Source organism: Arachis ipaensis, chromosome B02 (genome assembly GCF_000816755.2).
Source record: "Arachis ipaensis cultivar K30076 chromosome B02, Araip1.1, whole genome shotgun sequence".
In the NCBI taxonomy this organism is placed as follows: Eukaryota; Viridiplantae; Streptophyta; class Magnoliopsida; order Fabales; family Fabaceae; genus Arachis; species Arachis ipaensis.
This window is the reverse complement of record NC_029786.2, coordinates 102,529,379-102,540,341: the sequence shown is the minus strand read 5'-3', so window position 1 is coordinate 102,540,341 and position 10,963 is coordinate 102,529,379.

Here is a 10,963-nt window from a genome sequence, read left to right as displayed (position 1 = left end):
ATCAGGATAAAAAGTGTATTTTTTTGTCTTTAAAATTTATTAAAAATTTTAAAAATATCCCTAAGTTTTATTTTAATTTAATTTTATCTCATAAATTTTCGATTTGCATCAAAATATATCTTTTACGGCTAATTTTTCAAAAAATTTAGAACCAATTTAACAACAATTTTACAAGAACAATCATCAACAAAAATAAGTCAGAGTTATCATGCATTATATTATTATCAAATTAGTCTTAAATTTTTTAAAAATTTAATATTGTTGAATTGGTCTTAAATTTTTTAAAAAATTAGCCGTCAGGGGTATATCTGATGCAAATCGAAAACTTTTAGGACAAAATTGAAACAAAATAAAACTTAAAAATATTTTTAAAATTTTTGTCAAATTTCAAATATAAAAAATATACTTCACATTTCTAATTATTTATTTATTTACTAGATTTTGAACATATTATTGAGACTACAGTGCTAGAAGTCTAGAGAACTATGATTTGCAACTACTAAATGCTCATAATAAGCAACTTCATTAATTATATTGGTTGTCCACATCAGTTTTCATACTAAAAATCAACCGCAACTTCTCTTGAACAAAAGACGGTGGAAGAAAAATCACAAGATGTGTATGTTGGTGTGAACATCAATCATTGTTTCTCTTCATTTTATTATTGAAAATAACATTTTTTTTTTCAGTGGCATTAGCTGTTAAAAATATATTGTTGTAACAAAAAATATTATGGTATACTGTCACAAAAAGTGTTGTTCCTAAGTCCTAAAAGTTTTCAGCAAAGAAATATATTATTGTGACAGTTTTGGACCATTGTAAAACTTTTTATTGTGACAGTTTTGGTGTATTAAAAACCCTTTAACGGTGTCTAATGTATTAATAAATACCAATGTATTTATTAATTCACTTCTATTTATTAAATGCATATTGAATGGTCACAAAAAAAATGCATATTGAATTAATAAATATATAATTAATCAAATGATAAACATTTTAATTAAAGTAAAAAAAATGTTTGCTTCAAATAAAAATTATAAAAAAAGTAATTTTGTTAAATATACATAACAAAAGATATTTTTTAAAAAAATATATATAGCCAAATTCTTCTTGACCCCGTTTTATATGCAATAGATTTTGTGCAACTGTTAGAATAACGTCCTTAAAAAGTATGATAGATGCGGTTTGTGGCAGTTTTATAACAAAATATAATGAAACAATAAAGGACCTAAAATTTTTTTAGTGGTAAATTTGAATAAATTATTTGTGTTCTTTAGCAGGAATATTCTGGAACCTATTCGAGATCACCTAGCTAATATTCTCCTAGTGCCTTATGTGGGGAATCAGAACAAGTATTTGAGACTCTCAGCGGTGATTCAGAGGTCAAAAAGAGTTACTTTTAACTATATCAAAGACAAGGTAAACCAAAAACTCCAGCAATAGAAGATGTCTCTATTATCTTTTTCTGGCAGGGAAATCCTAATTAAAACTGTCGCAACGGTGATTTCGATTTATACCTTAAGCTGCTTCAAGTTATCAGACACTCAACTAGAAGAAATTCAACGAGCTATTCTACAGTTTTGGTGGGGTCAAAAAGGTAATGAACAGAGTATGCATTGGGTGGGGTGGAAGATAACGTGTAGACCAAAATCACAAGGTGGATTCAATTTTAAAGAGATGAAAGTTTTTAACCTTGCAATGCTTGCAAAGCAACGGGTGGAGGATTTTAACAATACCTCATTCGTTAATCTACAAAGTCCTAAAAAGTAAATACTTTAGATTTTCAACATTTATGAATGCTGAGACAGGAACAAATCTCTCTTGAGGTTTGCGTAGCATCATAGAAAGCAGAAAGGTGTTAGAAAAATGTATCCTCTGGGAAGTTTGGAATGGTAGATCAATCAGAATTAAGGAGGATTCTTGGGTCATGAATTTTGTGGCTGTTACTCCTAATCCTATCCCAGCCTCATATCAGGTTTTAAAATTGGTGTCTGAACTAATTCAATCAAATGGCCAATAGAATCAACAAAAAATAATAAAGACATTCAGCTCAGCAGTAGCAACAACTATCTTACAAACAAATATCCAGGGAGGAGAAGATAAGATTACCTAGATGATGAACCGAATTGGTGCTTACTCGGTTGCATCTGGGTACAGAGTTGCCTTTCAATTCAATCATCCGCCGCTTGAGTTTCTTCCAAAGAATTGCCGCTTGAAACCCCTTTGGTCTAGCATCTGAAAGTTGAAAAGCCAACCAAAAATTAGAAGTTTTCTTTGAAAATTACTGTACAATACCTTACCAGTGAAGCTCAAAATTAGCGCCAGAATTAGAGCAGTGAACTCGGCCTGCCTCAAGTGTGGCTCAGCAGAAGAGTCAGTCCACTATTGTGTGTGGTATTACACTGATTCGTTAGAAGCTTGGCACTTAGTAGACTTTCCCATTCCAAAACCAGATGAACATCTTTGGCAATGTTGGAAAGAAGTTACAGAGAAAATGGAAGCTTTCAGTAACAAATCAGATCAGGTGGTAGAGCTAGTGGCAAACCTTCTATGGCAGCTTTGGAAAGCCAGGAATAGCTTCATCTTCGACGGGTCTAGGAAGCCTCTATCTCTTTGTGTTGAAGAAGCCCGTGCTATATATGTTACAAGAACGGAAGGGAATGAGCTAACTTTACCAATTCTTCATACTTCTTCAATGTAATGAGTACTAATTAAATCCTATTTGGTGGAACTTTTTCTTATTTATCCCTGGTGCATGATGTAAGTTCTTAGTGGAATTTTTTCTAGTAATGAAATCACTATCTTAAATAAAAAAAAGACCTAAAATTAATTCATTTTTCTATAACCATTACATATAATGAAAGAACAAAGTATCTTATGTTATTTTTCACATTTAGAGAAAATAACCATTTGTACTTATGAATTTTGTGAACGCTGACAAAAGTACCTATCAAATAAGGAAGTTATCGTTATACCCATGAAAGATGGGTTACATGTGATAAAAGTACTCATATCCTAATTTTTTATTGAATTTTTAATAAATTCTAAATTACCTTTACCTTTTATCTTTAATCTCAACTCCACACTATCGGTTCTGAGCAGCAACATCTCCTCTGTCTACTATCTTCTTTTTCTCCCACTAACCCACATTTAGAGTTCAAACTTCAGCAGTAGTGCTTCAAAAAACCCCATTAAGCCAGATCCTAGCCTGTGATAACTGAATCCTCAACCAGAGGATGCCCTCGCCGCCAGCAGTCGTTGCCCCTAATAGCCGTCGTCGCCTCTAAAAGCTCTGCTCGGCCACTTTTCCTCCATCCTCTTATCTTCTACGTCGTTGCGTCTAGCCCTCTTCTCTCTCGCACAAGCTCTTCTCTTTTATGGTTGCTCGATCCTCTTCTTCTCTTTTCTATCTCCGAGCTACTCAGCTATTGACCTCACTCTCATTCTCGATCCACGTCAACACAATCATAACCATAACAATCTTCATTATCGTTGGGAAGAAGAAACACTAGAATATCAACACGATCCACGAGTTTGGATTAACGCTCATATTCATGAGGCCAAATAATAATAATAATAATGGTCCACAAAGACTTATGCCTCCACCGCCGTAGCCGCAACTGCAAGCCAACAATAACAACAATTCCAATTGATGAATTCATTCAAAATTTGGTCGAGAATAATAACAACCGGTATTATAAGAAAAACGTTGAGTGTCGTCGAATTTACCAACGGATTTCGCATCAGATTTTGCAATTAATGCGACGAAAATAAGTGGTTGGTTACCGTGGACATTTTCAATGATAACTTTGGCGCCATATTATGTTTTGTGGCGCCCAATTACCGTCAGATTATTCCACTGATAAATCCGACGGTATGTTTTTTTTGCACAATTAGCATACAATAATTAGTAGTCAAATTAAACTTTTTGTTTACAAAATTAAAGCAGAAATTCAAAATTACCAGAAATCAACTAATAATTTTATTACATATAAAGGGTCTAAATATAATAAAAAGTTAAAGAAGTAAAATACAATGAAATAAACATAAATAAATTAAATCCCTAGACCCTACAGATCCTAGTAATCGTCGTCGTTGTCACTGCCTTCCTCTTATTGAGGCAGTAGACTAGGTGCTGATATCAGTGTCCCACCAGCAGCGCTGCTGCCTCCAACGCGCATTTGGTCATTGTACACCACCATCTGATCTCGCAAACGCTCCAGCTTTTCCGTCAGCTCTGACCTGATGGCAACGATATCTCCCACACATGCTCATACTGTTGAGCTTGTTGGTGAAGCTCATGTGTGAGCTTCTACACCTCCTCCCTCAAGTCGATAACTTCCTCGGAATCGGCAGGGCTGGTGGCAGAGGCAAAGGTAGATGACGCCGCCAATATAGAGATGCAGAGGTTGCTGACAAAGAACGACCCTAACCCGTAGACGTGATTCTTGTAGGGCTCAGAGGCGGTCTCATGCCAAACTCTATCAGGATCTACGACTGAGGCATCGGAGCCGGGGTCTTCCCCACTAGGCTGAAATTGTTGAGTCGTGACCTCTAATATCTGCACGTAGTTCTCCTGTGTAACACACGTTGTGAGTAGGATGAAAGTTAATTAACTTTAAACCGAATATATTCAAACTTAGAATTAATTGAAACTCACGTAATGAGCCACAAACCACTCGTCAGCAAATCTCTCATTTTTGGCCTTCAACGTATGGGTATACTTAGCTTGAAGATTTCCGCCAATGTCATCTCATGCTCCAACGACTTAGACTACATATTAAAACCAACTAATAAATAAATCAAGTAACAATTAATTCAAGTAATAAGTAACAAAGATGAGCAAACTACATACCAGCCTATTCGTCGTCTTCGTGAAAGTCGCCGACCCACCGGTATACTTTGACAACCTTGGTGAATCCCTATTAGTTCTGTTCGTCAGATGGTGACACTTGAACCCCTCATCAGTACTAAAATGAATGTCCAGTTCCTTCTTAATATTTAAACGGAGCCAAATCGCGAGGTGGTCGCGCCCCTAATGAACGTCCTGCCGCATTTGCTGAAGTCGCCTAGCTATCTAGTGGTAATAGATCTTCCTGATTAAGATATCATGTTCCTTATCCCATATAAATTTCTCCTACACAAATCAAAATAAAATACAGGTAAAATACAATTCAACAATATTGGGTTCTTACCGCCCACTTCTGAAATCATTGCTCTCTAGTCTCAGCAGAGATCTTCGTGTAGCTCGGTCATGGATTGTCGTACATACACTTAATCACATTGGAGATCTCCTGTGTATATGCATTGTTATTTGGTGCAAACCTATCAACAAAAAACTTAAAATTAGCAAACACATAAAAATACATAAAACTTAACAAATTCAAAATAGATTGTGGATAAAAGGCATTAAATAGTATGTACTCACGCGTGCATGCCATCAGGCCAAATCCTCATCTGTATGACGAGCAGTGGTGAAGGAGCATCTGGCTAGAACGCATTAGAGGAATCACCCACTACGGGCTCTGTCGCTAGAGCTGTAAGGGGGTGGAAGGACGTAGAAGAAGGAGCCACGTAGTTAGGATTTGGGATCATGATGAATTACTGGTCTGGTAGACCCGCCTGTGATATCACAGGGGTCGACGGGATAGTCGAAGTAGAGGGCGATGACTAAGAAATCTCTAGGGTACCGGTAGAAATCCTCCCTCTACCATGACCACGAGACTCACTCGTGACACCTCTACTACCTGTCGTCATGTCTGCAAAGAGAATATCAATTAACATTAATTAGCATATATACAACACAAATCCTTCAATATTTATATTATTTCAAAAAAAAATTGATATAACCTCCTTTAAAATTGGATATATATCCATCTTTACGATTTTCACAAATCAAAGTAACTTCAATCCACAATATCAATTAAAACTCAAGTAAATTTACAATATTTTCAGTAGAATATATTAACTTGTTTATACTATTGTATATATTTATAAGGACATTATATATAATAACATTTATAAAAAAATTCTTAATTAATTTATACATATATGTAGGTTTCGAAAACCTGAATTTATAATGTTTAATTTTTTCAAGCTACCTTTTGGTAGACCCAATCTTAGAGGTGGAGATACTAGACTTGTTCCTAAAACAAAACCTACAATGAGTAATAGACCTAAATTGGAAGTAAAATTTGTTTGGTTTGATGAATTTTTATCCCTACTTAACAAGTTATGTTGTCTAATAAGATTGTTTAATGTGGACATTAAATTAAAAAAGATAACATTTTTGTTTGAGTTATGCTAAAAAATTTCAGCAAATAATTGTTATACATGTTCATCCAATCATCATGAGGTTTATTTTGTAATAATGACTTCATAATATATTACTTCATATTTATTTATAATAGTTTCATATTTTCTATGTATTTATATAGATTAACATAATGAATAATCAATTAGAACTATTTTTTACGTTATCATTAATTCATAAAAGTTATTATATTGCATAAATTGCAAGACATAAGTACTAGCATAGACAATATATGATAATTTATGTATAATATAAAATTAAATACAATTTTTATAATATTAATTTTATATCTTCAAATATCATAAGCAAGTAAATTAAATTTAATAGCTTGAAATAATATTTGATATAGTCATATAAAAAATGTTAATTATTAATTATTTAGGTTTTAACAAGAGAATTTATCTTCAATGGCCTAAACCCATGATAAAGAGTTGTTTGCAATATTTTTTCAATGTTAAACATGAAGTCTCTACACTCATTAACATTTCATTCTTCTAAGACATGCAATTAGCATATGATAACCAAATTCACTTACTAATTATAAATTAACATATAATTAAATCTTAAATTAACTTAAACAAAAAAAAGTGATCATAGAATCTAAACTTCGAACAGAAAAGAAAAAAGAAATCAGGAGAGGGAGATACAGTGGCACGACAGCCGCTGGACGGCGAGACATGAACAAAGAAGGAGAGAAAGAGTTGCGGCTGACCGAAGGGAGAGTAGGAAGAGGCTGATTTCGGTGAAGGAGAGAGGAGGCGGCAAAAGGAGGCGCCGATGCCGGTGCTGGCGGAGCTGATGGAGCGGCGAAGAGAGGAGAGGGTTAGAGAGAGAGAGAGACAGAGACAGAGGTTAGAGAGAGAGACAGAGGGGATTTTGAAATCAAAAGGGAGAGGGTTAGTGTTTCGAATTTTTGGGCTTGTTACCGTTGGATTTACTGGTATACGTAACGCATTGCGGGTCACCAAAACGTAGTGTTCCACTAATTGGATTTACGACGAAAAAATCCACTGGTAAGTCTCACGCTACATTTCGCGCCTATTTTTTCTCCAATTATTACCGGCAAATTTACCGTTGGAAGTGTGAATTCGCCGATAAAACCGACGGCAAATCCGACGGTATTCAACATTTTTCTTGTAGCGAGGCCAAGGCCGCCTCCGGCTTCGTCTTCGGTGTCTTCGGCCATCGCAGCGTTACCAAGGGTGAGGTTTATGCGAGAACAATTGGCTAATGATTCATAAATATGGTTAAGATGGTGTCAATGGAAGGTTGTTGTGAAAGTTTGGAATTTAGAGAAAAAGAGACGGTATATAATTGAGGTTGAAAATAAAGAGTATGAATAATTTAAAATTTTTATTAAAAATAGAATTTAAGTAAATTTATTACACAAAATTTATTTTTTATAAGTGTAATATTAATTTTTTATTTGATGAATATTTTTGTCAGAATTCATAAAATTGAGTTTTTTATTTTTAATATTAGGATAGATTGTGGGTAATACTCAGAAATGAGGCTTCGAATATGTTATACACAGATATGGGTTTGATAATTGGCATATACAGAAATCGTTAGTCTCATTTTTAAACAAACTCTGAATAGCGTTTTCTATTAGGAGAGAGAGTGTGGAAAGAGAAGCTAGAGGCGTTAGATCCGGTGAGGACGGCTAGGATCAATAAGAAAAATGAGGGTACCGATTTCAGGAGGGTGAGCAGAGAGACCGTGGATAGCAACCGCAAGATGGACGATCAACGGTTGGGAAGCATGAAGAAAATCGGTACTTTCGATTTGATGTTATGTCCACGTGGCTCGCATGCGGTGAGCCCTATGTGGTCCGTGACTCCTCTCTCCCCAGAAGCTCTCACTCATCATTGAGAAGACCAAAACACAAAGTGTGTGTTAACTCTCTGCTCTCTGCTTCGGTTCTTTTTTTGTAAGTGCCATTGTTTCCATATGAAGGTTGCATGTTTGGTGGAACTCCAGATTTATCTTTTTCAAGATGGAGAAGAAAAAAATTTCAATGGATAAAGATATTGTGAAATATCTTGATCATCCTTTATATGTAAGTAATTTTTTTAGCTAGATAGTAGATTGGGCTTGATAAACATATTTATATCTCAATAACAGACACTTGTGATTGGGTTTGATAGTAGATTGAGAACATCTCTTGCAGACTTGTGTCATCATTGATGCACATCGCATGAAATTGAACGAATCCACCGAATACTGATATAGGTCGTCTGTATAAAATATTTGTCACCCTCTCTGGCATATGAGGATCTATATTTTGACAAATATAACTCTTAAATTCTTCGAACGACACCATAAAAGAAAGAACAGATATACAAGAATTATTACACATAAAAATCACACCTTCAACTATTTCAGATAAAATTTGACCATTATAATAAATTTTAAAACTAATATTATTATTCATTTTTGTGATCACAAAAATTATATTTCTATTATAATTCTTGCCACACGAATTAACGAAATATCATAGTATTAAAATGAAATAACTATATAACTAAAATAAACAAAAAAAAATTTACCCAAAAACAAACAACAAAAAAATTGCTTGCACACAGGAAAGAAGAGAAACAATAAAAAGAATAACAAATAGAAGAAGAGCATTAGAAAGAGAAAAAAAGATCGAGAATTACAAGACATTAAATTTACGCACGCATTCTATATATAGAGAAGTTAATAAACAAATCGTTACTCACATTTATAAATTAAATAATTTCAAAATTAATAGAAAAAAAATTGGCACTAACGATTTCATGCTCTCATAGATTCAGAACTTATTTTTGTCCTACTCAAAATTGTAAGTCTCATTTTCTATATTTTTTGTCTTATTTAAAGATCATTAATCTCATTTTCATAGCATTTTGTCCATTCTAAAATCGTTAATAACGATTTCTTCTTGTATTTTTCAATTTCCATATCAATGCCTTACACTAAATTAGCATAATATCCCCGTGTTACACCTCTGCTTTGATAATATCTAAAAAAATTAGCCCACAAAATTCATGACACAAATAAATGTTTTTTTTTTTTACACTTAATGATTGGAGAACATAGATCACAAAAATGTCACACCGTGTGTACCATTAATGAATGGCCAAAAGTGTCTTCATAATACGTTAAAATTGGTAAAATTGTTAGGTTCATCTTGTACGCTAAAAGTTCATCACAAAAAAAAAAAAAAATCATTTAAATTCTAAATTGCAATTAGCTTACCATGAGATTATTTGGAACCTTTTATAGATCCTCTCCAGTGATCTCTCACCTTTTATTACACTCTCTTTCATATTTAATTTTGGCCCCACTTATAAAGTTAATGGTGAGAGATCACATTGCATTTTCTTAAGTGTTGAAAAAATTGAAAAAGATCTATTTCTTGTATTCAACTCTACCTAATAGAACAAAGCGTTGTTGTTGTTGTCGTCGTCGTTTTCTAAATTAATATTCTTATAATACTCTTTAGCTAATTTCTTTGTTTGAAAAAAAACTGTAAAATTTTTTAACAAATAATAAAAGAATATCCAAAAAATAATGGTAAAAACTCATGTTCGACTGTCTTCGTGTGAAGTTAATTGAAAGTTATTAGATAATATTTTAATCAAATTTATTAAATTATCTAACAACCTTTAATTATTAACTTTAAATAAAAATAATTACACGTAAATTTTTACATTTTTTCGGATATCCTTTTCGGTGAAAGCACATTTCAAATTAAATGGAAATTCGGTGACTCCATAATCCATATATAGCCTTGTGTATATATATGCACACACATATTTTATATATACGCGAGATATGTCACGCCCAATAGTTAGAAAAATATAAATTAGATTCACCAACTAGTCATGCTCTAGGGAGGTCCTTTTATTTGTTTGTAGTGCTAGATAGTTATCGTATTAAAACGTTTTATCCAATTATTCAATCACATCTATTTTTTTAGATTATTATTTATATTATTAATATAAAATTATATATTTTATATTAATAATATATTAAAATTAAACTCATATATAATGCAAATAGATTAATTTTTGAACTAATTTTACCTGTAAGAAGATTAAAACTTTGAATCCTAAAATGAAAAAGCGAAAATTAAAAAACACAACATCTTCAAGTATTTAATTAATTAATTAATTATGTGAGATCGATAATTGCTTTACTAGCTGATACTTTTAATAACAACAAAAAATGAATTGATTTGATTATATATAGAGACGGAAAATTATAATCCATTCATCAAAACCTTTTCTTTTTCTTTTTTCCTTAATGTTTTGCCATGGTTCTTCTTTTTATAACTTTTAATTAGGCAGGTTCTTCCTTGCCCGCACCCACGCCACCTTTGAATATAATAACAAAAATTGAAGGGATAATTCAACTTGATCAGCATATTCAAGGATCTACACCTTTAGGTAAAATATAAAGATGAATAATAATTAGTAATACACTTACTAATATAATTATATATATTGAACAAATTGATAAAAATTAATATTAAAATTTAATATGGTAAGTTTAAGTTAATGATGTTAAACATTTTCTACGAAAGATCAACTTAAATTTTTATTTCTTTTTAAAATGTTATCATCACATGTAACAATTTAAACTCTCATTTGTATTACAATTACA